Source organism: Gopherus evgoodei, chromosome 1 (genome assembly GCF_007399415.2).
Source record: "Gopherus evgoodei ecotype Sinaloan lineage chromosome 1, rGopEvg1_v1.p, whole genome shotgun sequence".
Taxonomy (NCBI): Eukaryota; Metazoa; Chordata; order Testudines; family Testudinidae; genus Gopherus; species Gopherus evgoodei.
In genome coordinates this window covers 237,617,128-237,645,082 of record NC_044322.1, presented here as the reverse complement: position 1 = coordinate 237,645,082, position 27,955 = coordinate 237,617,128, and the positions used below count along the sequence as shown (strand labels likewise).

The window sequence follows — 27,955 nt, the reverse complement described above, 5'->3', positions numbered from 1 at the left end:
ACTGGTTTTATCACCATAGTATGGATGGTACGAGCTGGAAACCCCAATCAAGATCAGGGACCCTGAGTGCTACACACAGTGTAAACAAAAGACAATCCCGTCCCAAAGAATTTACAAACTAATTTAAGACAAGACACAATGAGCAGGTGTAGTAAACATTCAGAAGGAATGGGGAAGGAAGATGAAGGAAACAATAATAAAAACGTGAATATACAAAAGTTAATATGTGATTAACTAGATGGTTTTAGAGTGATTCTATTCAACTCCAAAATAAAAAACAAATAAAATAACCCACCAACAATCTACCTGGCCTAGGTGTAAACTTAGGCAAAGTGACTTATTGAAAACTACACAGCAAATCAATGGTAGAACTGGCGAAAGAACCCAATCATAAGAAGAGCTGGTCAAAAATGTTCAAATTTCTGATTTGTTTGGCTCTTTTTTGACCACCTTATAGGAGTGATTGAAATGTTTTGAATGTTTCTGCATTTTCCAAACAGCTCTAGTTCTAAACTAACTATTACCCACCATCTTACCATATCTTGAATTATGAGACAAGGCTGGTAGAATTAGAGAGAAGATAAAGTATATCCGCATTAGCCAGGACACTGCTAACTTTTTTTGAAAATGAGTAAAGGCCAGATTCTGTCCTCATTACTCCTGTACAGCCTCACAGAAGTTGCTGAAGCCTATGGGGTTACTGAGGTGTGAATGAGGGCAGAATGCAGGGATGTGATCATAATGGCACATGAAAATTACAGATGTCCCACCAGGATCAGCTTTCCACTCAATGCTGTGAACAGCACCTCGATACAGCCAAGGGCATGTCTATCACAGGGTGTGACTGGAGCTCATTTAGATGTACCCAAGATGGCTATAATCTAGCTAGAGTCCCAGAGCACAGAAGCTATAGCAGTGCAGGCTTGAGCACAAGCTGTACAAGCCCTCCTGGAACTGTGGGTAATTACTCTGGTGACTGGCTTGTGCTGAAGCCCATGTCACCATGACTTCACTGCTCCAGGACCTGAGCTAGCTAGATTAAAGCTAGCTTGGATGTGTCTACACACACTCCGATCACACCCCATGATTGCAGTATAGACATACCCCCAGATTCATACCTCAGTAACTATTTCTTCTGGAGTCTGAATATGCTATGGACCACATTGTAGGGAAACACATCATGAGGTGTCACAAGAGGTTAGTGATGCACTTCAGTCATTAGGGTCTGACTCTGATCTCATGCTGGCTAAGACACTAAAGTTACACTTCGGGTAAGCAAGATTTATATCTTGCCCTTCGTCATTCTGCTGAGGGCTTGGCTACATTCGCTAGTTACCGAGCAATAAAGGAGCCCCGGGTGCATGAGCTCACTCCTCGTCCACCCTGGCAAGGCAGGTTGAGCACTCTGTCTCCGCAGCTACAGCACTGCTGGTACTGCATCTCGACGAGTGGAATAACATTTGCTGCGCCCCCACTGGAGCGCCGCAGTGCCAGTGTGGACGAGGTGTTGCATTATTGTTTTCCGATCAGCCTCCAGAAACAACCCATAATCCTCTTAAGTCAAGTGGCCACTTTTCTCATTATTTTGAACTCCTGTAGGAATGTAGATATGCTGTTTGAAAGCTCTGTTTCTGACTTCCGGCTGCTTATCTGCTCTGTGACAAAGTAACTGTTAGTGTGGAATGCTGTGTGAGAAAGAGAGAGGTGAGGGGGAGGGGAAAGGAGGCCTGCTGCTGTCTGAACTTATAAGACAGCATGCTGACATGCTCTCAGCCCCCCCAAAACCCACTCTCTCTCCCCCCACATACACATAACACATTCCCTGTCACACTCCACCCCACCTCCCTCCATTTGAAAAGCACGTTGCATTCCCTTGCATGTTGGGATTGCTTCCCATAATGCACCGTTCCCAATGCTGCTGCAAGTGCCGCAAATGTGGCCACACCAGTGCGCTTGAAGCTGTCAGTGTGGACAGACTGCAGCGCTTTCCCTACTGCGTTCTACGAAGGCTAGTTTAACTCAAAGCGCTCTACATCTGGAAGTGTAGCCATGCCCTTAGATTACTAATTATAGTGGTAGTTTCTGTGACAGACGCATTGTGAAATGGACTTTAACCACCAACTCATTTCATATTGACTGCCAAACTAGAGACGTGCCAGCACCTCAGAAGTGGGAGTATGCAAAGACCATTCATAGCTCTCCTGAGCAGGGTGCTAGAACAATTTTTATAGTGGGGGGTGCTAATGATGGAAACCATGTATTTCAGGTGTTATTACTACTTCAAGCCAGTGGATGCAGCAGCACTCCCACCATCCCTAGTTCCAGTACCACTGTCCCTGAGCCATCCAGTCCCCTCAGCTTCAGGAGCTGTATTTCCTCTCACTTATACCAGTGTAGCACCACTGCTTTCTATGGAGTTAATTGTGATTTACACTGTGTAAATGAGATCAAAACTAGGCCCACTGTCTTGATTTCTGTCACCACATGATGGCTCTATTCTTTTGGTAACTTAATACTCTCCTATCTTATAAATGGCTATGCAAATTGTACCTGTAGTATAATTGATATAAAATCCTATCAAATCAGGGTATTGGTGTGTTACACTCACTCCACATAGTACAAGGTGAAAGTGAGTGGAGAATCTAAGCTTAAGTATTTTTGAATGATGTCTTAGGGCCAACTCCTTAGGCAGCGTAAAACAGTGTTGTTCTGTTGACTTCAGTGGAGTTAAACTGATTTATACCACCTGAGGATCCGGTCTTTTGTATTTGGGGAAATACTATGCACCTCAAATCCTTGCTTAAAAAATTGCCCTTGCTTCCACTGAAGTCAATGAGAAAATTGCCAATGATGTCAATGGGAGCAGGATAAGGCCCTAGGCTAGGGATCTGAGTTTCAGAGGTTCTGAGTGAAGGATGCTTTGAAAATTAGGTTTTAAGTACCTAGGTCACTATTGTCTTGCATCTTGTATAATCATTTGCTCCCATGTGATGTGGATCTACAAAGCAGAATGGTAGCATTTCACACCCCTTTGAAAAAAGTGAAAAAGCTACACACAGTGCAGGGCAAGGGTGAATGAGGCCCTAAAGGTTTTAAGAGCAATATTAACAGACACTTAATACTGCTGTTAGCTGAGCTCACCCATGGCCTCTTTTAAAGAACACAGCCTTGTAGATAAGATGTTTCATTAATTAGACAGCATGTTATTATGGTCAAAAGCAGCAAAATAGTAAATGACTGAGTTAAGTTAGCTGTTCTTTGACAATAACTCACACAGTAAGCAAGATAAGGAATAAGGCTATGGAGATAAAGTGAAAAGAATATGCTGCTTGCCACAAATTCAAAATACTGAATGTGTTGTGATAAATTATAATTAAACCTGCTTGGACATATTTAAACCATATGGTGTGACAGTACGTAGATTATGAAGCAAAAGGAAACTCCAAGCCCTCTATTTCCTGAGAATTGTTATTTTCCCAGCAGGGTACATCCTCCTCCTCCTATCTTACTGCATTTGTAATTAGAACCACTATTTTTAAATGCTCTTTTCATACTAAATAATGATGGATGCTTTAATTTTGGGAAAAGTTGCTGCAGTATATTATATAATGAATTACTAGTATTTTTTCTCTCTCCTAAACTATGTCCCCCTTTTTTCCTCAAGATGATTGCATTTCTGCAGCTACCAGTCCGCCGTAAGCTTTTACTATTTATTAGAAAATACATTCTTAAGGTTTTATACATTTAACCCATTATAAATGCCAATTTTTAAGGCTAGACACACAAATGGAAAGCTATCATGGAGCAATATCAACTGAAACATTATTTTAAGGTGCAAACACGCTTACAGTTTTTGCTCTGTAACCATCATGGAAACCTGTGGGATGAACATGAAAAATACTCGGCTAGAACAGACCAATAGTCCATCTAGTCTGATGTTTTATCTCTGACAGTGGTTCACCCAAGATGCTTCAAATACAGGCAGACCAAGTTCCTGATCTTGGTCTTTTGCTAAGTAGTTGGAATTGGGATCACAGTGGAGATGAACTTCTGAACTCCAGGAGCAATCATGGTCTATCTGTATATCTAAGGCATATATATGTTGCTAATCATCATAGGATCTAGGGCAGGGGTTTTCAAACTGGGGCTTGGGACACCTCAGGGGGTCGCAAGGTTATTACACGGGGGGCTGCAAGCTGTCAACCTCCACCTCAAACCCTGCTTTTCTTCCAGCATTTATAATGGGTTAAATATATAAAAAAGTGTTCTTAATTTATAAGGAGGGAGGGTTGTACTCAGAGGCTTGCTATGTGAAAGGGGTCACCAGTAAAAAAGTTTGAGAGCCACTGATCTAGGGGCTTTGGTAGCAGCTAATGGCTGATTTATGTGGAAGCAAAACTGCCCAGGTGTTTGATTCCTTCCTTTCTTACAATGAAAAAATGTCGCTAACAAAACTGATTTGCCAGTATGACATCCCAGGATGCTCTGAAAGGAGTTTAAATGTTGTGTGTGCTGGCAAGGAGAAACAATTTCCTTGACAGAGAAAGAATAATATGGGTTTTGTCCTGAAGCTACACAAAGGTCAAAGTCTTGGATTTCAGAAACTCTAGATTCTCATCCCTGGAAGGGTTCTTGTGTTGAATGTGAGCAAGAGGTATAAAATCAGGGTATGTCTACACTGCAATTAGACACCTGAGGCAGGCCAGTGCCAGCTAACTCAGGCTCCTGAGGATCAGGCTAAGGGGCTGCTTAATTTAGGTGTAGATGTTCGGGTTTGGGCTTCAGCCCATGCTCTGGGACCCTCCTGCAGTAAAACAGCCCCTTAACCCAGGGGTGGACATACTACGGCCTGTGGGCCTCATCCGGCCCACCAGCCATTTTAAGCCGGCCCTCGAGGTCCCATTGGGGAGAGGGGTCTGGGGCTTTCCCCTGCTGTGGTGTTCCAGCCAGGGAGCAGGGTTGGAGGCCGCTCCAGGAATCAGTGGCATGTCCCCCTTCTGGCTATTACACATAGAGGCAGCCAGGGTACTCTGCTCTGCATGCTGCCCTAGGCCCCAAGTGCCACTCCTGCAGCTCCCATTGGCCAGGAACTGCAACCAATGGGAGCTTCAGGGTGGTGCCTGCAGATGGGACAGCATGCCGAGCCTCCTAGCTGTACCTCTGCATAGGAGCTGGAGAAGGGACATGCTGCTGCTTCCGGGAGCCACTTGAGGTAAGCGCTGCCTGGACCCTGCACCCCTGAGCCTCTCCCTGTACCCCAACCCCCTGCCCTAGCCCTGATCCCCCTCCCACCCTCCGAACCGCTATGTCCCAGCCCAGAGCACCCTCTTGCACCCCAAACCTCTCATCCCCAGCCCCAGCCCCACCTCAGAGGCTGCACCTCCAGCCAGAGCCCCCACCCATGCCCCGCCTCCCCTCCCCTACCCCATCACAGGGCCCCCTTGTGCACCCTGAACTCCTTATTTCTGGCCCCACCCTAGAGTCTGCACCCTCAACAAGAGCTCTCACCCTCTCTCACATCCCAACTCCAATTTTGTGAGCATTCATGGCCCACCATATAATTTCTATTCCCAGATGTGGCCCTTGAGCAAAAAAGTTTGCCCACCCCTGCCTTAACCCGAGCCCGAATCAACTGGCACTGGCCAGCCACAGGTATCTAATTGGAGTGTAGACAGACTCTTAGAGACTTGTGCTGAACAGGTGAGACTTCACACTGGATGAACTGTGTGCTCCCTTCTAATCAAGAGAGATAAAGCAACACAAATGGCTGGACTTACTCTGGCTGGTGTGGGGAGGGTATACACAATTCACCCACCTGCCACCAAAGAAGGCTACTGCATGTGGCAAGAGTGCCAGTAGAATTTGTACTAGTGCCCTTCCCAGGGGTCTGGCTGGAGGAGGGCATGGGGATACGTTGAACTTATGCATCCCGCAGGCATACTGGTCATGCCTCCTTTCTGACCAATATGCATTGTTGTGGCCCATTATTCCGGATGAACGTCCCCAATGCTTTTGTTGGCTTATGTTCTATAACTTCAACTCCTTGTAAGATCATTGGGCCTAATATAAGTAGAAATGTTTTGGAGTGGAAGATGTTTGTTAGTTGGGCCAATTTAATCATTTGCGTCATTTCTGAGTAAAGGGCAGGTACTGATGGATGCACTAGGAACTGTCAGATAGAAAGACATAGTGAGTCAAACACAGATATTCTAACATTCTGGAACTGAACACTGAACTACAATTTACATGTTTTTGCCATCTTAAATTTATTGTAGGCCATAATACTGCATTAAAACTCCTAACATTAAATGAGATTCCGGTTCACCCCGATATTAAATATTTTCATTCTACGTGACAGATTTGTTGAATACTGAAAAAGAGTATAGGATTATAAATTTTGACAATACTGTGATTCTTTATATGTTTTGATAGACTTTCCTATTTATTGGGAAATGTAGGATCAGATTGTTGACTCTATTGTTGACATTTTCTTTTCTATCAGTGTCAATAAAGCTCTGAAAATATATAGAGGCAACACATAATAAAAAGGTGTTCACTTCCTGATAGCATAGTTTAAAAAAACCCAAATAAGACACTCAGTTAGACAGCCCTACCAGACAAGCTCTGCAAAACAAAGTACATCATCTCTATTGCCACTTTGCTGGAGTAAATCAGACCAGCTGGAGATCTGACCCATTAACTCTAATTGCATAAATGAAGTGTCACTATACAAAACCACTTTCTAGAATCATTTAAAGGATACACATATGCCTCATTTTGTCCTAAGGATATCTCCATGGGATGCTGAGTGCATATTTTATCCAGAATTATACCATTATAATTATGCAATGGTGAGTCCCTTCCATAGGTTTGCATTCCCTCACATTTTACTGCATAGTCAGTCAGTATTATAACCATATACATTTTAAGACTTTTTCAAATAAAATATGCTACTATTTGAATTACAGTAGCTCAGTGGGTCTCAACCAAGGGTATGTGTACCCCTGGGGGTACGCAGAGGTCTTCCAGGGGGTACGTCAATTCATCTAGATATTTGCCTAGCTTTACAACAGGCTACATAAAAAGCACTAGTGAAGTCAGTACAAACTAAAATTTCATACAGACAATGACTTGTTTATACTGCTCTATATACTGAAATGTAGATACAATATATTCCAATTGATTTATTTTATAATTATGTGGTAAAAAGGAGAAAATAAGCAATTTTTCAGTAACAGTGTGCTGTGACACTTTTGTATTTTTGTGTCTGATTTTGTAAGCAAGAAGTTTGTAAGTGAAGTGAAACTTGGGGGTAAGCAAGACAAATCAGATTCCTGAAAGGGGTACATTGGCCTGGAAAGGTTGAGAGCCACTGCAGTAGCTTCTAAAGGCCCCACTGGATTAAGCTCTGTACATGTACATTTTAAGGGCTTGTCTACACTACTGGGGTTACAGTGGTATAGCAATGGTGCCACAACTTTGTTGCTGTAACCCTGTAGCATAGTCACAGAGTATAACCATGGCAGAGATTTCCCCCCTCCCTATAGGAACTCCACCTCTCCACGCAGCAGGAGCTAGGCTGACAGAAACATTATTACACTGATGTAGCTCTGTCTACACCAGAGGTTAGGTTGGCTTAGCAACAGTGCTTGAAAGTGTGAATTTTGCATGCCCCTGAGTGATGTAGTTATGTCAATCTAGATGTTTAGCATAGACGAGGCTTAAGACACTATCCCTGCCCTGAAGCACTTACAGGACATGTAGACAGGTAGGCAAGGGGTGTGTTTTCATCTTCATTTTACAGATAGGGCCAAAGTCACAAAGGAAATCCATAGCAGAGTTGGGAACTGAACCTACATCTCTTGAATCCTATTCTAGTGCCTGAACCACAAGGCCAACCTCCCTGAATAAGAAGTTCTACTCTCAGTATTCTCCCAGCTCTAGTCATGGCAAAGTTACTAAGCCAAGGAAGGCTCTTCTCCTGTGCCTATCAGTACAATACTCTCTGCTTGGCCATTACTGCAGAACAGAGTGAGATTCTCCCTTCCCATAGGAGCAAAGTGAGCTGCTTCATTACTATTTATTATTGGTATGATGGTAGCACTTAGGAGCCCCATTCCTAGCCCAGGACCCCATTGTGTTAGGTGCTGAACAAATGTAGAACAAGCCAGTCCATACTCCAAAGAGCTCACTGTCTAAGCTTCACTGGCATTGCCAGTAGCTGAAGGGCTCCTCATTGTTAACAAAACCAGCTGTGATTAGTGTAAGACTTTGTGCACACACTATACGTATATATTTATTGTAAACTAACTATGAGGAGCTTTCCTGTCTGAATAGACTGGTGAAATCACCTGGGTTCCTGTGCTCAGAAAATGAAACGTCTTTGTTTGGAAGCAATTTATTACACCGGAAAAAGACAGCTTTTTTGCTTTTAGGAATCCTGTGCTCTCTGAGAGATTTTGAATGTTTCTTTGTAATTAAATTTCCTTTTCTTTTCCTTCGGTCTCAAAGATGATTATTGGGGGGGGGGAATAAAGAGTATTGTTGAGATCTTTGCCACCCCTCAGATAAACAGATATTCAAGTAAAATACAATATATTTGACATTTTGATTGAGGACTTACTAAAACTTACTAATAATAACCCATCTGTATTATGGACAAAGGAGAAATATTTTTGAAGGATCAAAACAGCTGACAACCATTTTAAATATTTGTATTGTAATTTTGACAGAAACAGTAAGAAGTTATGGTCTTACACCCTTCCTCTCTTTAAGGTATCTTGAAGAACAGAGGGAGGGTGAGGGAAAAGATTTTGAATCAAGAGCAGAAGATTTACTGGAATATTTACATTCCATTTTAATTACAAAAATGATCTGGCTATAGGTCATCCCATTGGGATTCTAAATCCAAGAAACCAATGAGACAAAACCAGACATTTTGCTGTGCACAGGGATTGTGTGTAAATAATATTGTCTGATCCTTTTAAAAAATGCGTGCAAAGCCCCTATTCTTCAATCACACACAGAAGGTCAGAGTCTGCTGCCCTTATTCATACCAAGTAGTACCTTCCCTACAAAATACTCCTATCAAAATCAATGGGCAAGATTGCCACCCTTACTCATGTTAACTAGCTTCTTCCTTTGTAGGTAATCCTGCTTACTTAAATGGAGTAAAGCTGGCAGAACCTGGCCTTGAGGCATGAGACAGAATGGTAGCTATGACAAAGCAAATCTGAGTTACTGCAATAGGAGACACAATTCAGTACAGCAAGGCTCATTCCAGTGCTCTGTTGGGGAGAGAAGGAGATTTGTCTCTTTAAAATGATTAATAAGCAAGTGACACACATCAGTTTTATTGTAATTTTTTTCTGACAACCACACCCTAGGAAGTCTGTTACCCACAGAGAATTAAAAGCTCGTAGACTTAAAGGCTAGAAGGGATCACCAGATCATCTAGTCTGACCTCCTGTATGTCACAGGCCACCTAAGCCACCCGCACACTATACCACCTAACAGAAATGAGACCAGAGTTAATAATACTAGATTAGACTATTATGTGCCACAGGCAGAGAACAAGAGGGACTGAGGTGCATCATGGTCTGATCGCTCCCCCCACCACACACACAATGGCAGGGAAATGATTGAGATGCACCCAGATAATCCTGGCAGGTGCCCCATTCAACACACACTGCAGAGGAAGCTGAACCCCCCCCCCCCAAGGTCACTGCCAATCAGACCTGGGGGAAAATTCCTTCCTGACCCCATACATGGCAATCAATTAGACCCTGAGCATGTCAGCAAGAACCAGACAGTCAACCACCTGAGACAGAGAATGCTTGGTGCTACCTCAAAGTTCTGGCCCACCTCATCCAGTGTCCCATCTCCAGCTGTGGCCATTCCTGATGCTTCAGAGGAAGGAGACAAAAAACTCTCCCAGAATTCAACGGTCAACAGCATCAAAAGCAGTGGAACCAGCAAAACCTTTCCAGGTCCCAGCTACAGCAAAGACTGGCGATCCAGGCTAACTCCCTTAGGAGTTTGAAAAGCTAGGCATACTGGAGAACAGAGAAAAGAGAATAGGCCAGCTAGTCACCTCCAAATAGCAATGAGGTAAGAGCTGGTTGTTTTCTGACAACACAGAAGGGGATATATAAGGCTGTGGGGTCTCTGGGATTACTGGTGGGAACTGTATTTTTCTTACGTGGCCTATTGTTTTTATGGTGAAACTTGCAACTTCTGTTAAAATCTCATTATTTGCTCACTTCAGAAAATAAAGTTATTTGACAATCGTATATCACATTTCAATCTGTTGTTTTAGATGAATATGGCCCTGTCTACACAGTGCAACTGAAAACCCAGTGGCCCACTACACTCAGCTCACACCACTGCTGAGCGCAATGGGGGTTGAATTCACGTTAGCAATGGCAAGAGGTTTTTAGACGATTCCAGTAACATAGGTAGGGCCTTACAGACAGGCTGGGTGCTGGAGTCTTATCCTTTTTCTAAAAAATGCTCATTCCAGGAGCTGAACAAGAATATTTTCATCATGATGTGCATGCGTAATTCCAATAAATGCTAAGAGAGATTAGCTAGCAGCCATATTATCTCAGACTGAGCTGTTCTCAGATCTTGTAAGCAAATCAGGGTCAGACTTAGTCAGTGCTTGGATGGGAGATCTCTAGGGAATACCCAGCTACTGTGGAAAATGTGTTAATGATTCAGCAGGTGACAGTTTTCCCTTTGCATCAGTTTTAAACAATGACTCAGCAGCCTATTAAGGGACACTGGGCAACAAGAAGTGTTGTCTTTTGCATGAGATAGAAAATCAAGGCCCTAGTCACTTGTGGTCACCATTAAGAATATCCTTGGCTTTTTTTTTTTTTTTTGGCAGCCTAATCAATTTTGGTACCCTCACCAAATCTCATGTCCACCTAAGCTCCACATGACCAGTTGTGGTTTAACTGGATAACCGTCCCCTCAGCCTGTTATAATCTGTTGTCCAATACATGGGTTCTCAACACCCAAGGTGGTTATGGGGGATCATGGTTACCCTCCCTTTTTATGGCTAGATGTGAAAAGGGGTCTTGAATTAATTTTTGTTGTAAGGTGAGGTCATATTACAGAGAAGGTTGAGATCCATTGGTCTTGTGCTGCAGTGTGCTGTTAAACAATTGCTTTACTCCATTCCTAGTGGTGAGTGAGTTAATTCCTACACAGAATCACTTGCAATGTGCTTTAGGATCCTTTAGGATCAAAATCACAAATGTATGTTAAAATTGTTTACTTTAAGTCTTTTTTCTTAAATTACTTTTGGACAAACCATCTATAACAGTGGAAGATTCAATATATATGAACCATGCCCTCAAAAATAATTAGGTAAAATTTTGAGCATTGACCCTTTTACTATTTGCATGGACATAGCACAGTGAGTCCTAAAAACCTGCTCTTTTCTCATCCAGCAGTACTCCTGAATTCGGAATAATAATCAATCCAAGAGTTTTCTTGCTTGAAATAGAATAATGTTCTAAATCACTTGCCAAAAGAAGAATATAGAAACTGTGTATCTGCATGTGCATGACAAGTAAAGGCTGTTAATTGTTATTCATTTTAAGAACTTCATTCTCAAATATTCCATTAAATCCCTCACAGAAAACCTCATTTATGCATCTGGTTCCTCTCTTTTAAGCAAGTGCAAAATTCTATCATCGTGATCCCATTTTATTGTATACAAAACAACATGATTACTAACTTACACAGGAAATCTAACAGAATTAGAGAATATAACATAAGAGAAAATGACAACAATGGGTCCTGTGGCGCCTTAAAAACTAACAGATGTATTGGAGCATAAGCTTTTGTGGGTATTTAAGGTGTCACAAGACTCATTGTTCTTTTTACATATCCAGGCTAACACGGCTACCCCTCTGATACTTGACACCATGCAAGGCACTGCATTTAGCCGTATGGAAGAGTAAATGAGTTTCTCATGGTTCCATTTGCTACTCTCCAAAGGAACAAAAAATTATTAGCCACTTATTGTAGTGTTCCTGTTTTGCTGAGGGTGTCTTCTAAATATTAATACCTCACTTGGTATTAATTGCGTTATACCGATCCTATTAAATTTATTTGGTATTACTGTGTGGATGCCTTTTCTGTCTTTGTGAAAATTCTGTGTGAGTGGAGAGTTCCAAAGATCTGTTCTGAATTAGTTTTTCTTTAATGTACATTTTGCTTTCACATTCCTGCAGTGACAACTGAGACACAATTTCCTATGGATTAAATGACTGTCTGAAAGAACCAAGGTTTCAGGAGTAGCAGCCGTGTTAGTCTGTATCCGCAAAAAGAACAGGAGTACTTGTGGCACCTTAGAGACTAACAAATTTATTTCAGCATGAGCTTTCGTGAGCTACAGCTCACTTCTTCGGATGCATAGAATGGAATGCTGTAGCTCACGAAAGCTCATGCTGAAATAAATCTGATAGTCTCTAAGGTGCCACAAGTACTCCTGTTCTTTTTTTGAAAGAACCAAATCATTCTTCATTAGACTTGCATAAAGTAAGTCTCTTTAAACATGCAGATACCATGATGATAAGTGCTGTAGAGAGAGAGATTAGATTAGATACAAGCAGAGATGGGAGAACATGTGGAAATGAAAAAACCCAAACCCATTTTTGTTTTTGAAATTTAAGGCACAGAACCACACCTTAAATAAAAGAAAATTTCTCATCCAGCTCCCCCGAAAACAACAAAATATAAGCGCAATCAAAATGTTTTGGGACACATGTTCTCCAAGATAATGTGAAGAACCCTATATGCCATCACAAAGCTTAATCTTTCTTTTCTTACTCATGAGCTGAGCAGTGTTGTATATTGAGTAGCAGCAGCAAGAAGCAACATGGCAAATGTTGTAATGAACAAAGGGCAGGACTGAAACCACAGGAGAAGTGTTAGGGGCACAAGGTAGGGCTCATGTGTGAGGAAGAAAATGAGGAGAAAGGGAAGATGTTAAAAAGCAAAAGAAAAGGGCAGGGAGTAGATATATGTGCCCCGAAGCAGCTGGATATGTGCCACATAGAGGCTTGAGTGTAAAGAAAATGGCTTTGGAGTGAGAAGCAACTGAGGAGAGAAAGAACTGGAGGCTGACAGAATGAAAACAAAATTACAGGGGGACAGGCTTTTCTGAAACAGAGAGACCATTCTGGAAGGCAATGGTGCTTGAGTGAGTGAGAGAGAGAGACAGACATACACCCACTGGCAAAGTGTCCTTTATTCTTTACAAACTATTGTCACCTCACTCCTGCCAAACTGACTACACCAAACACAGGGCTTACAGGAGATTTATCCATAAGGAGTAACATGTAAGAACACAAAAATGGCCACACTGGGTCAAACCAAAGGTCCATCTAGCCCAATATCCTGTCTTCTGACAGTGGCCAGTGCCAAGTGCCCCAGAGGAAATGAACAGAACAGGTAATCATGAAGTGATCCATCCCCTGATGCCTATTCCCAGCATGTCGAAAACAGAGGCTAGGGATACCATCCCTGCCCATCTTGGCTAATAGCCATTGATGGACCTAGCCTCCATGAATTTATTTAGTTATTTTTTGAACTCTGTTATAGTCTCAGCCTTCACAACATCCTCTGGCAGGAAGTTCCACAGGTTGACTGTGCATTGTGTGAAAAAATACTCCCTTTTGTTTGATTTAAACCTGCTACCTTTTAATTTCATTTGGTGACCCTTACTTCTCGCGTTATGAGAAGGAGTAAATAACACCTCATTATTTACTTTCTCCACACCAGTCATGATTTTATAGACTTCTGTCATATCCCCCCCAAGCTGAAAAGTCCCAGTCTTATTAATCTCTCCTCATATGGCAGCCGTTCCATACCCCTAATCATTTTTGTTGCCCTTTTCCAATTCCAATATATCTTTTTGGAGACGGGGCAACCACATCGGTATGCAGTATTCAAGATGTGGGCATACCATGGATTTATACAGAGGCAATACGATATTTCCTGTCTTATTATCTATCCCTTTCTTAATGATTTCCAACATTCTGTTTGCTTTTTTGACTGCCATTGCACATTGAGTGGATGTTTTCAGAGAACTATCCACAATGACACCAAGATCTTTCTTGAGTGGTAACAGCTAATTTAAATCCCATCATTTTATACGTATAGTTGGGATTATGTTTTCCAATGTGCACTACTTTTAGTTTATTGAAGTTGAATTTTATCTGCCATTTTGTTGCCCAGTCACCCAGTTTTGAGAGATCCTTTTGTAGCTCTTCGCAGTCTGCCTGGGACTTAACTATCTTGAGTAATTTTGTATCATCTGCAAATTTTGCCACTTCACTGTTTACCCCTTTTTTCCAGATAGTTCTGAATAGACACTTATGAATATATTGAATAGGACTGGGCTCAGTACAGACCTCTAGGGGACACCACTATTTACCTCTCTCCATTCTGGAAACTGATAATTTATTGCTACCCTTTGTTTCCTATTTTTTAACCAGTTATCACTCCAGGAGAGGACCTTCCCTCTTATCTCATGACAGCTTACTTTGCTTAAGAGCCTTTGGTGAAGGACCTTGTCAAAGGCTTTCTGAAAATCTAAATACACTATATCCACTGGATTTCCCCTGTCCTCATGCTTGTTGACCGCTCTCAAAGAATTCTAGTAGATTGGTGAAGCATAATTTTCCTTTACAAAAACCATGTTGACTATTCCCCAACAAATTATGGTCATCTATGTGTCTGACAATTTTGTTCTTTACTATCATTTTAACCAGTTTGCCTGGTACTGAAGTCAGGCTTACCAGTCTGTAATTGTCGGGGTCACCTCAAGCCCTTTTTAAAAATTGGCATCATATTAGCTATCCTCCAGTCATTTGGTACAGAAGCTGATTTAAATGATAGGTTACAAACTACAGTTCGTAGTTCTGCAATTTCACATTAGAGTTCCTTCAGAACTCTTGGGTGAATATCATCTGGTCCTGGTGACTTATTACTGTTTAGTTTATCAACTTGTCCCAAAATTTCCTCTAATGACACCTCAATCTGGGACAGTTCCTCAGATTTGTCACCTAAAAAGAATGGCTCAGGTTTTGGAATCTCCCTCACATCCTCAACCATAAAGACCAATGCAAAGAATTCATTTAGTTTCTCTGCAATGGCCTTATTGTCCAAAGACCACTGAGTGCTCTTTTAGCATCTAGATTGTCTGGTGGCCCACTGGTTGTTTAGAGGGCTTCCTGCTTCGGAGGTACTTAGTTTTTTTTTTTGTTTTTTGTTTTATTTTTTTGCTATTACTTTTTGAGTCTTTGGATAGCTGTTCTTCAAATTCTTTTTTGATCTTTCTAATTATACAGGAACCTAGAGAAAGCTTGTAACTTGTCAAGATTCAATCATTGTGAGATGTATGTGTGGGTAATATTTAAGGAATAATGTCTTTATATTGAAAGTTTGCTTCATGGACTTGGAGTAGAAATCAGTCACTGGGAGGATAAGATGTCTCAGTGATGATCTACTCAAGCAAGAGGGACTTGACATGCACCCCTCCTGTGTCAGCTGGAAAGGTAATGCAAGATTCCACTGTCTCTACTCTTGCCACACCTCAGAACAGTTAATGGAAAACCATCAAGGACAATTGCAAATGATTGAAATCACTTGGAGGTGAAAAGGAACATTATAGCAGGCAGGAGATCCTTCTGGCTATGACAGACTGTCTCAAAAGACTGTCTCAGTGTAACAAACTGTAGGAAAAGGCACTCTGTAGCCATTTTCTGAGGAAACCACTTAACAAGAGGGGGTGGGCTCTCATGAACATTTGGATCCTAGTTCTTGTGAAAGAAGACAGCTCTACAACAGACTGAGGGTTTGGCTACACTTGCAGGTGTGCAGCACTGGGAGTTAAAGCTGTCTTTGTACAGCTGCGTAGGAAAAGCGCTGCAGTGTGGCCACGCTGACAGCCACCAGCACTGCAATGTGGCCACATTGGCAGCAGTGTTGGGAGTGGTGCATTATGGGCAGCTATCCCACAGAGCACCTCTTCCCATTCTGGCACCGTGGGTTGTGGGAAGGGGACGGAGGGTGCAGGTCATTCTGCTTCCTGTCCCATGGCCCCGTGATGCATTGCTTCACATCCCAACAATCCCTGTTTTTCCATCCACGCTTGGCGCCATCTTGCCTCTTTCAACGGTTTCTGTGCAGCGCTATTTCTGTGGGAAATGGAGCCCGAACTGCTGAGGAGTATGCTGACGAGTCTCGCCAGCACATCACGTTTGGCAGTTGAGCTATTCCTTAAGATCCAAAGTGACAGTGAGGAGTCCGATGATGATAGCGAGTTGCGTAAGGCAAATGCCACAAGCAATTTTGTGTCGTTCACAGACATGTTCAGCACAGTGAAACGCCGCTTTGGGGCTCGGGAAACAAGCACTGAGTGGTGGGATCACATCGTCATGGAAGTCTGGGTTGACGAGCAGTGTTTGCAGAACTTTCAGATGAGAAAAGCCACTTTCATGGGACTGTGTGCTGAGCTCGCCCCCACCCTGCGGCGTAAGGACACAAGATTGAGAGCTGCCCTGCCGATGAAGAAGCAGGTAGCTATTGCAATCTGGAAGCTGGCAACTCCAGACAGCTACAGATCAGTCGGGAACCAGTTTGGAGTGGGAAAGTCAACCATTGGAATCATGTTGATGCAAATTTGCAAGGCCATTAATTTCATCCTGCTAAGAAGAACCGTGACTCTGGGGAACATGTGGGACATTGTGGATGGCTTTGCCCAAACGGGTTTCCCTAACTGTGGAGGGGCGATAGATGAGACGCATATTCCTATTCCTGCACCACCCTGCCTAGCATCTGAGTACGTTAATCGGAAGGGGTATTTCTCCATGATTCTCCAGGCACTTGTGGGTCACCGTGGGCATTTCATTGACATTGACACAGGCTGGCCCGGAAAGGTGCATGATGCAACACTGGTGTGTTCAGGAAGCTGCAAGCCGGGACTTTTTTCCCAGACCGGAAGATCACAGCAGAGGACGTCGAAATGCCCATTGTGATCCTGCTTACCCATTAATGCCGTGGCTCATGAAACTGTACACAGGGAGCCTTGACAGCAGCAAGGAAGGGTTCAACTAGTGGCTGAGCCAGTGCTGAATGACTGTGGAGTGTGCGTTTGGCCTTCTAAAGGAGCGCTGGCGATCTCTGTATGGGAAGCTGGACTTGGGGGAAAGCAGCATCCCCGCGGTTATATCCATGTGCTGTACCCTCCACAATATTTGTGAAGGGAAGGGTGAAAGACTCAGTTGAACCTCTGAGGTTCAACGCCTGGGTGCTGAATTTGCACGAGCAGGACTACTAGAGAGGCCCAGCACAGGGCTGCAAGGATTAGGGATGCCTTGAGGGAGGAATTTGAGGCTGAAAACAAACAGTAATGTTTGGTGCCTTGCACGGGAGTGAAGTGCAGTGGTTACAATGTTAGTAGGAATCTGTTTGCTAAGCTGATTTGCAGTGCCTGTTTCTTTCCTGGGCTAAGGTATCTTTGACTTTCTGCAATAATAAAGACTCTTTTCAAAGCCAAGAATTCATTTATTGAAAAGAAAATAACTTTATTTACAGACACACAAGTTTTTGGGAACCTAAAAGGGCAGGGAGGTGGGGTGGGGAACTGTACAGTCACAGGTTTGACTATGTCCTGTCTGAAGTGTTGTGCAATGACTGCTGCACTTCAGGATGGCTATACTGCATGGTGAGGGGGGTTGAGTGCAGAGGGTAAAAGTTGTAGTTCTCAGGGCTGCTTAGTAAACGTACAGGTGTTGGAGGCAGCTGATGGTGGGGGTAAGAACCTGGATACTGGGGAAAGGGTTTTGAGCTGACATGGGTTCACAAGGGAAGGAGCTTTGGGACAAGGGGTGCGGGGGGGGGGGGTGGGCACGGTAGTGCTCCGCCTGCATGGCTATGAGCGCCTGGACAGAGTCTGCTTGGCGCTTCAGGATGCTTATCAGCTGCTTTGTGCTTTTTTTCCTGTCCGCTGCATTTCTCTGGTGGATCCTGCTTTCCCTTTCCCTCCAGTCCTGCACTTTTTGATTCTCTGTGACAGAGTGCTGCATAACTGCTTGCAGCATGTCTTCTTTGCTTTTTCGCGGCTTTTTCGGGAGGTTTTGTAGTCTCTCAGCCATTGATAACATGGGCAGCCAAGATCTCAAGGTTGCATCTGTAAAGGCAAAAATGCAACACTTAACAGAGGCAGCATTGTTTATACCAGACAGTTATTCTCCCACAGTTAAGGAGGGTAACAGTCTTCATAATAGCATAATTTTCCCATCCCAAAGAGAGCGCACATAATCCACGCGAGCCCCGAAATGGTGAGTAAGGGGGACTGATTATTTCAGGGTTGTACTGTCCTTGGGGTTTCTGTGAGTTGGGGAAAGCAAACAGCTGCAGGGGGCACCTACACTGAACACTATCCCAACATTTTCCACAGGAGTTTATCCTGGAAGATATCTCGGTGCTGTGGGTCACCTGGGAAGCACGGGAGGGTCTTCTACTGCAATGCAGATTCACCCTGACCCCTATGCAGCTTGCCTGTGTCTTGCAATGGTCCGCCCACCCCTCACGACACAGTGGTGCGGATGTGTTAGCCTGACCGGGACAAGGACCACAGTGGCTCTTCAAAGAAACCTGCACAAGCGCATTGCCCACGCTCTAGCTGAAACTTTTGAAGAGATTACCGAGGCCGATTACCGCGACTCGATAGACCACATCAATGCGCTGTTCCGCATCTATGCATGCATGCATGCAGCCCTAACCCTCCCCCCCCCTCCCAAAAAATTTCCATCCTGAAAATAAAAGCCGCTTACCAGGAACCCACTCCTCTGTTTGTCCTCCACCAAGCACCGGCTGCTGTGACTGGCTACCTTCCTCCTGGCTTGACAAGAGCTCCTGGCTGCACATCTCCTGGGACTCCTAGATGTCTCCCCCCACCCCAGTACCCTCACTCTCGCTTTTCTCCTCCTTCTCCCCCCAGCTCTTAAGTGTCCATTGTGGTCCTCGGAGTGGAGGTGGGGTCACCCTCAAGTATCCCGTCCAGCTCTTTTTAAAAACGGCAGGTAGTGGGGACAGCGCCGGAGCGGCGGTTTCCCTCGCAGGCTTTGCAGTAGGCACTCCGCAGCTCCTTCACTTTAACCCTGCACTGCAGCGTGTCCCGGTCATGGTCCCTTTCCAGCATGGCCCTTGATATCTGCCCATAGGTATCGTAATTCCTATGGCTGGAGCGCAGCTGGGACTGCACAGCTTCCTCCCCCAACACTGATGAGATCCAGCAACTCGCCATTGCTCCATGCTGGGGCTCATTTGCCACGTGGAGCCATGGTCACCTGGAAAGAGTCACTGATTGCACTCTACACCTGGCTGAGCGAACAGGAAGGGGATTTTTAAAATTCCCGGGGCATTTAAAGGGCGGGTCTGATGCTTGGTCACCTGAGGCCAGGGCAGTAGAGTTCGAACTGATGAGCAGAGTGGCTGAACAGGCATTCTGGGATACCTCCAAATACCTCTGGAGGTCAATAACAGCGCTTTTGGTGACCACACTGGCGGTGCAGTGCTGCATCAGTAGCGCTATAGTCGTTATTCCCCAGGTCGAGGTGGAATACAACCAGCGATGTAGCCAGGGAGATACAGCGCTGTATGTGCCTTGCCAGTGTGGACAGTGAGTGAATTGCAGCACTGTAAAGCCAACACCAGCATTGCAACTCTCCAGTGTAGCCAAGCCCTGAACTTGGTGGTGGGATGGGAGGGGAGCCTACTTTATTAGATGGGAAAGGTAAATATTGATAAGTGTAGACCTAGGTTCACATTTTATGATTTTGTCGTGTGTTGTAAGCAATTGTTTCCATCACTTTCTCTCACTTCTACTTACTCTTTATTCTTTCTTAAATAAACCTGCTTTCATTTTATTAAAGTGCTCACAAGTGGTGCATGGTTTACAGGAGGTATGGTTTAAGGCAAAACTGGTAAAGTGAGGTACATGCAGGGCCGGTGCAACCATTTAGACAAACTAGGTGGCCACCTAAGGCGCCTAGTGGTTGGGGGCGCCTAAAAGTCCCCTCAGGCGAGATGGAGTGGAGGTGAGCTGGGTGGGGTTGCGCACGGGAAGGGCAGTAACAGGGGCAAGGGGGGCGCACAGGGGAACAGCTCCCTGCCCCAGCTTACCTCCACTCTGAGTCCTCCGCTGAGCACACAGCCCAGCTTTAAGTCTCCTCCAATAAGCGCTGCAAGCCTGGGCGGGGAGGAAAATTAGAGCAGAGCCAGTGTGCTCAGTGGAGGAGGCAGAGCTGAGGTGAGCTGGGGCGGGCTACCAAGGCAGGGTTAGCTGCAGTGGCAGGGAGGGAGAATTGGAGAAGTGTCCCCAGGCGGGGTTAGCTGCCGTGGGGGGACAGGGGAGAGAGGGGTTAGCTGTCACCGTGGGGGGGTAGTTGCTGCGGGGGGGAGGGGACTCTCCAGGTCGGATGCTGAGTTAGCTGCCGTGGGGGTGGGCGAGGTTAGCTGGGTAGGGGGTGCAAGGTGGAAGTTTTGCGCTTGCACCGGCCCTGGGTACACTGCAGATTTGGGGGCAGAGGATCTGAAATTTCTGAGTAGCTAGTGGCAGGGACTGGATATCTCAGGGGAACGATTCAAAGGGACTCAGACTAGGATGCACCTATTGATAACCTGCCAGGCGAAGTTAGGGCTGACACAACTTGAGTGTCTGAAAGATTGGTGATGCTAGGGAGCTGATACCCAGCTACCACAAGACTCTCTCTGGCTGGAGGCAGTGGGTAACAAGGTTCCTTACAATCCTGGAGCCTCGCTGGGGAATTCAGGGTCAATATTATCCACTCAAAGTGGCTATAAAGCTAAGATTTAAATAAAAATCCTTGCCACAAGTTTAAGGTCACACACTTCATTAGAAAAAATGCATATTGTTGACTTGACTGAGGAAGCAAAGACCATTTTAGAATATCATGAATCTCTATTGAACAGTTCATTTTCAGTCACTATGAATATTGTGAATTAATTTATATTTTTGCTTTGTAATGTTCTTTTTCCAGCAGAAAATCTTCAGGAATCTTTTTTTTTTAAAGATGTAAAAGACTTAAGTAAGTTGTCTGAAAGGGAGATAGTATGTTTTATTATAATATGCAGAGCTGGTAGCTCTGCCTATTACTAGAATTCTCCGACTTCCCATTTTAAGAGCCTGTTTTCAGTTGCTTATAACTTTGCCAAATTTTAACCATTGGTGCTGCAATTTTCTACAAGGGAGGTCTGCCTTAGCCTGCAATTTTGTTTTTTAAAGTGTCAGCCAAAACAGTCCAACCATTTCTGAAAATGAGATTAGGGAAAAATATATTGTTTTGCCAAGTTAAAAAAAATTCTTACAGCTGGTGCTTTGAGAAGTTCTAGCACCTCTTTGCCTTGGACTAGGGATTTGAAATTGTCAGGGATATGTTCTTTGTTGGTCCCCTGAATATTTGCCCATGTTTTGCCACATTATAAACTTTGGGGGGGGAAAAAAACTTAGTTTACCTGCACGCTCAAGAGAGTCTTGTTACAACTTCACAGTTAAAATCTCGAAAGACTCCTTCTGTACTGAGCATGGTTCAGCCCAGAGCTGCAGGGGCTAAGCAGAACTTTCCCTGTGATAGATGTGCTTGGCAGAACAGTGATCCTGTCTCTCCTGTTCTCTGAATGACCCCCCTTGCAGGGGTATAGGCAGCGTGGAAGAGAAAATGGCCTGATTGAATGCAGAAGGCACAAGAGCCAGGGGAATGGAGATGAGGAGGAGAACATGGAGACAAAGTGCCTGGGGAAGGATGGAGACTGGGACTGGATGCTGTTGGAGGGGGAAGGAGAAAGAGAGTCTGGGAATGGCTTGGCAAAGAGCCAGGATGAGAGTGGGGAAGGAGCCTGAGATTGGATAAGGAGTGTGGTGAGGGAGACTGGGACTGGGAGCCAGAGAAGTGGAGACTGGGACTAGTATGAGGAGTCAGGCGTGAAGTGGAGACAGGTCTAGGACAGGGACAAGTTATTAGGGACAGCAGAAGGGGTCAAATTTAGACCTCAGCAGAAGCCAGACTCTTCTTTAGAGCCTGGAGTGGAAGTTAGGATTCCCAAGTCTCATCATTGACAGCAAACATCCATGAAACTGGCACCGTGTATCTCTCAGTCCCCTCTATTGCTGGTCCCCAGAGAGGATGACAAACTTCTTTTGCTAGCTGTTACTCCCGTAGCTCCAGTGACAGAGGTCTGGGTTATGGATCAAAAAATTCCATCCCCGCTGATGACCATCTGAGTATCAATATGATGCCACGTGATAGAATTCCTGTTTTTTTCATTTGCTTTTTTTTTTTAAAGGCATTTATACCCAATAAAACCACATTATAAAGGTTATAAAATAAAGCACTCAAAAGTTAGGAAACACCAAAAATTAAAATTATCTGACTCCATCCTTCCTTGCAGGAATATGGACTTCATTTTCGAGATGAGTCTTTTCCCCCTCTAAATGCTATGAGCCTGTATTTCTTTAGCTTTATCTATTCTGTTTGTCACGCACCCTTGTATCCATTTGAATATTTTACTGGGGCCATATCTATGAAAGAGATTTTGAAGAAAGCACTCACCATGATCCTCAGGCCCTGTCAAAGTTTTCATTCTATGATCTTGTCAAAGAACTCTGAGGTGCATACATTCACATTATACTGCAAATACATATACTGAGCCAGATTTTAGTAGGTGTAAACTGGCATGCCTCCAGGGTATTCAATGGAGCTATGGCAGATTTACACTAGTTAAAGATCCGGACCTTCCCTTGCCCATATGTTAGACCTTTTTTTCCCCTTCAAAAAGTTATTGTTGTTTTTGAGTTTCAGCTACAATAAAACAGATATTTACAAAAGAAGGCAAATTGCCAGAAAGGGTAAAAAATGCAAGCATACCAGTGAGAAGGCATGTGATCAAGTTTAGTGGACATTAGTAAGTAATATAATAAGCCATATATTATTAAAAAGTGTTTTCATACCTTATTAAATGTTCACCAGCCTGTAGCATTATGAAGTAAGGAATGCAATTCTTATTTGCTCTTCTTTAATACACTGGTTAGCATGTATGTGTGTCACTGCTCTCTACTGGTTAGAATCAGAATGGGATCAACTGTGTGAGTTATAGGCCTTAGTATGAACAGCTAATAGACATTCTTCTCTAGCTTCAATATTAGAAGCATCTGCATATAGAACAAGAAGAATCTGAGTTCATAGAGTCTAAAGCCAGAAGGGATGACTAGATATTCTAGTCTGACTTGCTGCATAACACAAGCCATAGAACTTCCCCAGAATGATTCCTGTTTGAACTACTAACGCGTATCTTTTAGAAAAACATCCAATCTTTATTTTAAAATTCCCCACGATGCAAAACCCATAGTAAGTTTTGTCAATGCTCAATTACCCTCACTGTTAAATATGTGCACTTCATTTCCAGTTTAAATTTGTTTAGCTTCAATTTCCAGTGTTAGATCTTGTTATATTTTTCTTTGCCATTGAGTAGAGAACTTTTTCAAAATTTCTCTTCCTCATGTAGGTACTTATAGACTGTGATCAAGTCACCCCAATACCTTCTCTTTGTTAAGCTAAATAGAATGAGATCTCGGAGTCTATCGCTATAAAGCAGGTTGACTAGTTCTTTAATTATTCTTATGACTCCTCTCTGAACCCTCTCCAATTTACCGCGTTCCTTCTTGAACTGCGGACACCAGGGCTGGCTCCAGGTACCAGCAGAGCAAGCTTGTGCTTAGGGCAGCAGATTCTAAGGGGAGGCATTCCGTCCAATCTTAGGGTGGCACAGCTGCCTTTTTTTTTTTTTGGCTTGGGGCGGCAAAAAAGTTAGAGCTAGCCCTCGCGGACAAAGTATTCCAGCAGCAGTTCCACCAGTGCCAAGAACACAGGTCATAGCCTCCTTAGTTTTAGTCAAGATCTGTTAACAAGCTCCCTTCTCTGTCTTCTAGACCACCACAAACAGGCCGGATGCCTATGAGTTTCTAAGCATCCATGTGCTATTTATTGGGTGACCTCCACCAATTCACAAAGTACAGCTTTGTGCAACAGGATACAGTTGGAAGTAAATTCTCCCCTTAATCCACCCTCCCGGGAGGGAGAGGGCAAGATCTCACCATCCTGAGATCCTATATCCCCCTGATCGCTGCCAACCTCCCCACTTTTGCACTTCCTTCCTGTTCTTTATCTGTTCCCAGTTGATTGCTTTCATAAGCTCATCAGCCTCCTGTCTAATTAAGCCACTGAACATCTATCCCTGCCCCCAATTAAATCCATTCCAGGGGGGTAATAGCTGGTAACATAGTGATCAGAGTGCTGGGTCAGCTCTGCATTCCCAACACGCTGTCACAACATTCAAGAATCACATTAGCCCTTTTGGCCACAGCATCACACTGGGAGCTCATGTTCAGTTGATTATCCACCATGACCCCTAAATCTTTTTAAAAGTCACTGCTTCTCAGGATAGTCCCCCTTTCTGTAAGTATAGTCTGGATTCTTTATTCCTAGATGCCTAATCTTTGTGTCATCTGCAACCTTGCTCAGCAATCACTTTATGTTCCCTTCTTGGTCACCATAAAAATAATTAACAGCGTCGAGCTAAGAACTGATCATGGCTAGATCCCACATTCTCTTGATGATTCCCCAATTACAATTAAATTTTTATATCTGTCAGCCAGCATATATTTAATTCATTTAATGTTAATTTTGCCTTATTCCAGTTTTTTAATTAAAATGTCATGCAGCACCAAATCAAATGCCTTACAGAAGTCTAAGTATATTACATCAACACTGTTACATTTACCAACCAAATTTATCATAAAAAAATGATATTAAGCTAATTTGACAGGATCTATTTTCCATAAATCCATGTTGATTGGATTTTATTACCCTCCTGTAATTCTTTTATTAATTGAGTCCAATATCAGCCACTTCGTTATTTTACCCAGGAACAATATCAGTTCTATCCCTCATACCAGTGAAGTTCTGAGTGGCCATGGTATGCAGCAATAATATCAATGAGGAATTTATAGGTAGCTACAGGTTTAAATCCCTCATATTTTTGAAGGCTGAAATTTTCAGACGTGCCTGGGGGAGATAGGTACTCAAATTCCAATGGATTTCACTGGGTATCTAATTCTCTTAGGCCCTTTGACAATCCCAGCCAAAATGAGTATGACCCTTAAAAAATTGTATACATACTGAATTCCTGGCAAGAAAACAAACTCAACTCACTGACGTACAAACATATGCCACAGAATTAATTTTTGGGATTAGGATTTCCAAGAGGACAAACATTTGGGTCTACAATCCTAGAACTAATCTTATTGTTTAATCAGGACAAACTCCTGGACAGCCTAAACCATAAATTCCTAGATGGACAAATATTCTATACATGATGGAATTCCTAACAGAACTGCTTGGCTATACAGTACATGGCCATTTGTCCTGATGGAATTCAATATTTCTTGCTAGTGTGTCCATAAATCATGTACTATACTGCCAGACACATCTGTTAGGAATATAATTACTGACGAGAGGAACCCATACAATGTTTTGCAGGACAAAATTTAGGGTGATATCCTGTTTGGGATAAATTAATAAGCGACAAATATGTGGGTTAAATCCCACTGCAAGGAAAATGGGTAGGCTATTCCAAAAATTTTTCCAGTCAAATTCAAAACAATACCAAAAATTCACACTGATGCTTAACATTGCAATTGTACAGTTATGCTGGATATTCAGCAGATTATGCCAGAAGAGTTTCAGATCAAAATAAATCAAATATAATATAGATCTTGTCTGCACGCACAAGGTTTCACAATTATTTTTTTATTTTACATGGACTTAGGATATATCTACATAGCAGGTGAGGGGGCGAATGGCAGCTTGAGTAGACATTACCCATGATAGCTGTACTCTAGGTAGCTTGCTAAAAACAGAAGTGAGGACATGGGCAGTGGGTGAAGCTTCCCCTGGGGGAGGCTAGCTTCTTATCCCAACTCTTCCGCCCACAGCCCCGCCCACACTTCACCCCTGCACTGCCCCAGGCCCTGCTCCCGCCTACTGCTGACTCGCCACTCACCTCTTCACCCCCCACCGTGAGTTTCCCCCCTTTTCTCACCTTCTCCCCCACCTGCCTGCTGCTCACTCACCTGCTGCTCGCCTCCCCTGCCAGACCTCCCCACCCACCCAACCCTATTACAGCCACCCCATGCTTATTATACCCATCTCCCATGAGTGAGGACACCACGACGTGGGCTTCAGCACTTCTGCACAAGTGACCACGGACTCAGGGGGGTCAGACTGACTTGTACAGCCAGTGCGGAAGCCCATACCTCAGTGTCTTCACGTTTATTTTTAGCGAGCTACCTACTGTACAGCTAGCAGGGCCTGTCTACACAAGCCACAGTGCAGACGAACCCTTAGTTCAACTGAGGCAAATCCCTGTGTCAACATATTTGAATAGATTTACAGCTGGTTTATACTGAGTTAGCTTAATTTGAAATCTCAATCAATGTGTCTCCATTATAAGTCAATTTAAGCATGTACGCGCAGCTGTTTGCAACAGCTTAACTAAATATATTTAAACACTGATTTTAGTAAAACCAGTACAACCTGTGTGCATAGACGATGACTTAAAAAGGAAATATACATATAGGACATAGATGAGTGCTACTTCTTGGAAGGCACAGTTCAGTTTCATGTGACAGAGCTGAATTCGTCTCATTGTGCAAATCTATGAAGGCATGAGTGACAGGCGTACTGGAGTCTCTCTCTTATTACCCTAGTAGTGATCATTCATCCTTTAACTATCTTAATTTATCCAACTGGTTCTTCTTTTTCTCTGTCTTTCTGATTTACAATAGAAGTGTGCTGTATTCACCGATTCCTACAATGATCCTTTTACTTACACCCCTATAGAAAAGTAGCATTCCAGTATACTACCTTGTGTGAATTATCTTAACCTATCAGACACTTGCAAACCACCAGTTTTTATTGTCACGTTTCCTGGAGAAATCCTAATGCATTAAAGAGAAAAAAAGGTAATAAAAAGAACAGAGGTTTGTAGTGTGCTTGAATACCTTATCTGCATGTTCAAGTCATTCTCAGGGAGTGGTTTTGTTGTCCTATTCCCAGCTGAAGATTTAGGCCATGCAATGGGAAACAGGTTGCTGATTCTGATCTGCTTTTAATTCTGCACCCAAGCTGCTCATCTTCATTTTCTTTCACATCTGAACAGATAGAGAGGAAAATATCAGACAGAAAAGGTGAATCTTACAGCTCTAATACTGTAGAGGGGTGATTCTTAGTATATACTTCCATGCATTATTTATTATATATTGTATACAATTGTATATTTTATTTTAGTTCAAATGCTTGAGTGCAGATGCAAAAAAATGGCACAAGCACAAAAGATGTTCAAAATACAGAACTTTTATCTGGGTTAAATATTCATTTGCGTGAGTGCATTTCAATGAGTTGCAATAATTATTAATTGGAATGAATGGGAAGCAATGGGAGCTGCTGGATGCTCAGCACCTCTGGAAATTAGACCATTTATTCAAATGCCTATTTATGGTCTTAGGCATGTAACTTTAAGCATTCCTTTCTTAAAATCTAAGGGCATGTCAACATTTGCCATTTAAAACGGAAAAAGTCTCTCCTTTGAGCAAAAACCGAGGGAGCGTCTACACTTGTCAATGACTTTTTGTGCAAGAAGAAAACCACCTCCACAAGAGGAGTACAGCTCTTACTGGTGATACTTCTGTGGTGATATGCTCATTTATCATGTGGCCAGGTGACAGTGCCTGCATCATGGAGCAAATGCTCCTCTGCTTGGAGCAATGCTGAGCTACTGGAACTGATCAGTG

At 43.4% G+C, this 27,955-nt stretch overlaps 1 protein-coding gene across 1 annotated transcript in view; it reads right to left on the bottom strand.

Moving 5' to 3' along the window:
* The window catches only part of SHISAL1 (shisa like 1), a 174,305-nt gene extending 146,995 nt beyond the window's left edge, over positions 1–27,310 (bottom strand). Inside the window, exon 1 of the mRNA XM_030539909.1 lies at positions 27,167–27,310. The gene's annotated coding sequence lies outside the window, so the exon portion shown is untranslated. The remainder of the gene's footprint in view (positions 1–27,166) is intronic.
* Positions 27,311–27,955: the final 645 nt, after the last annotated feature.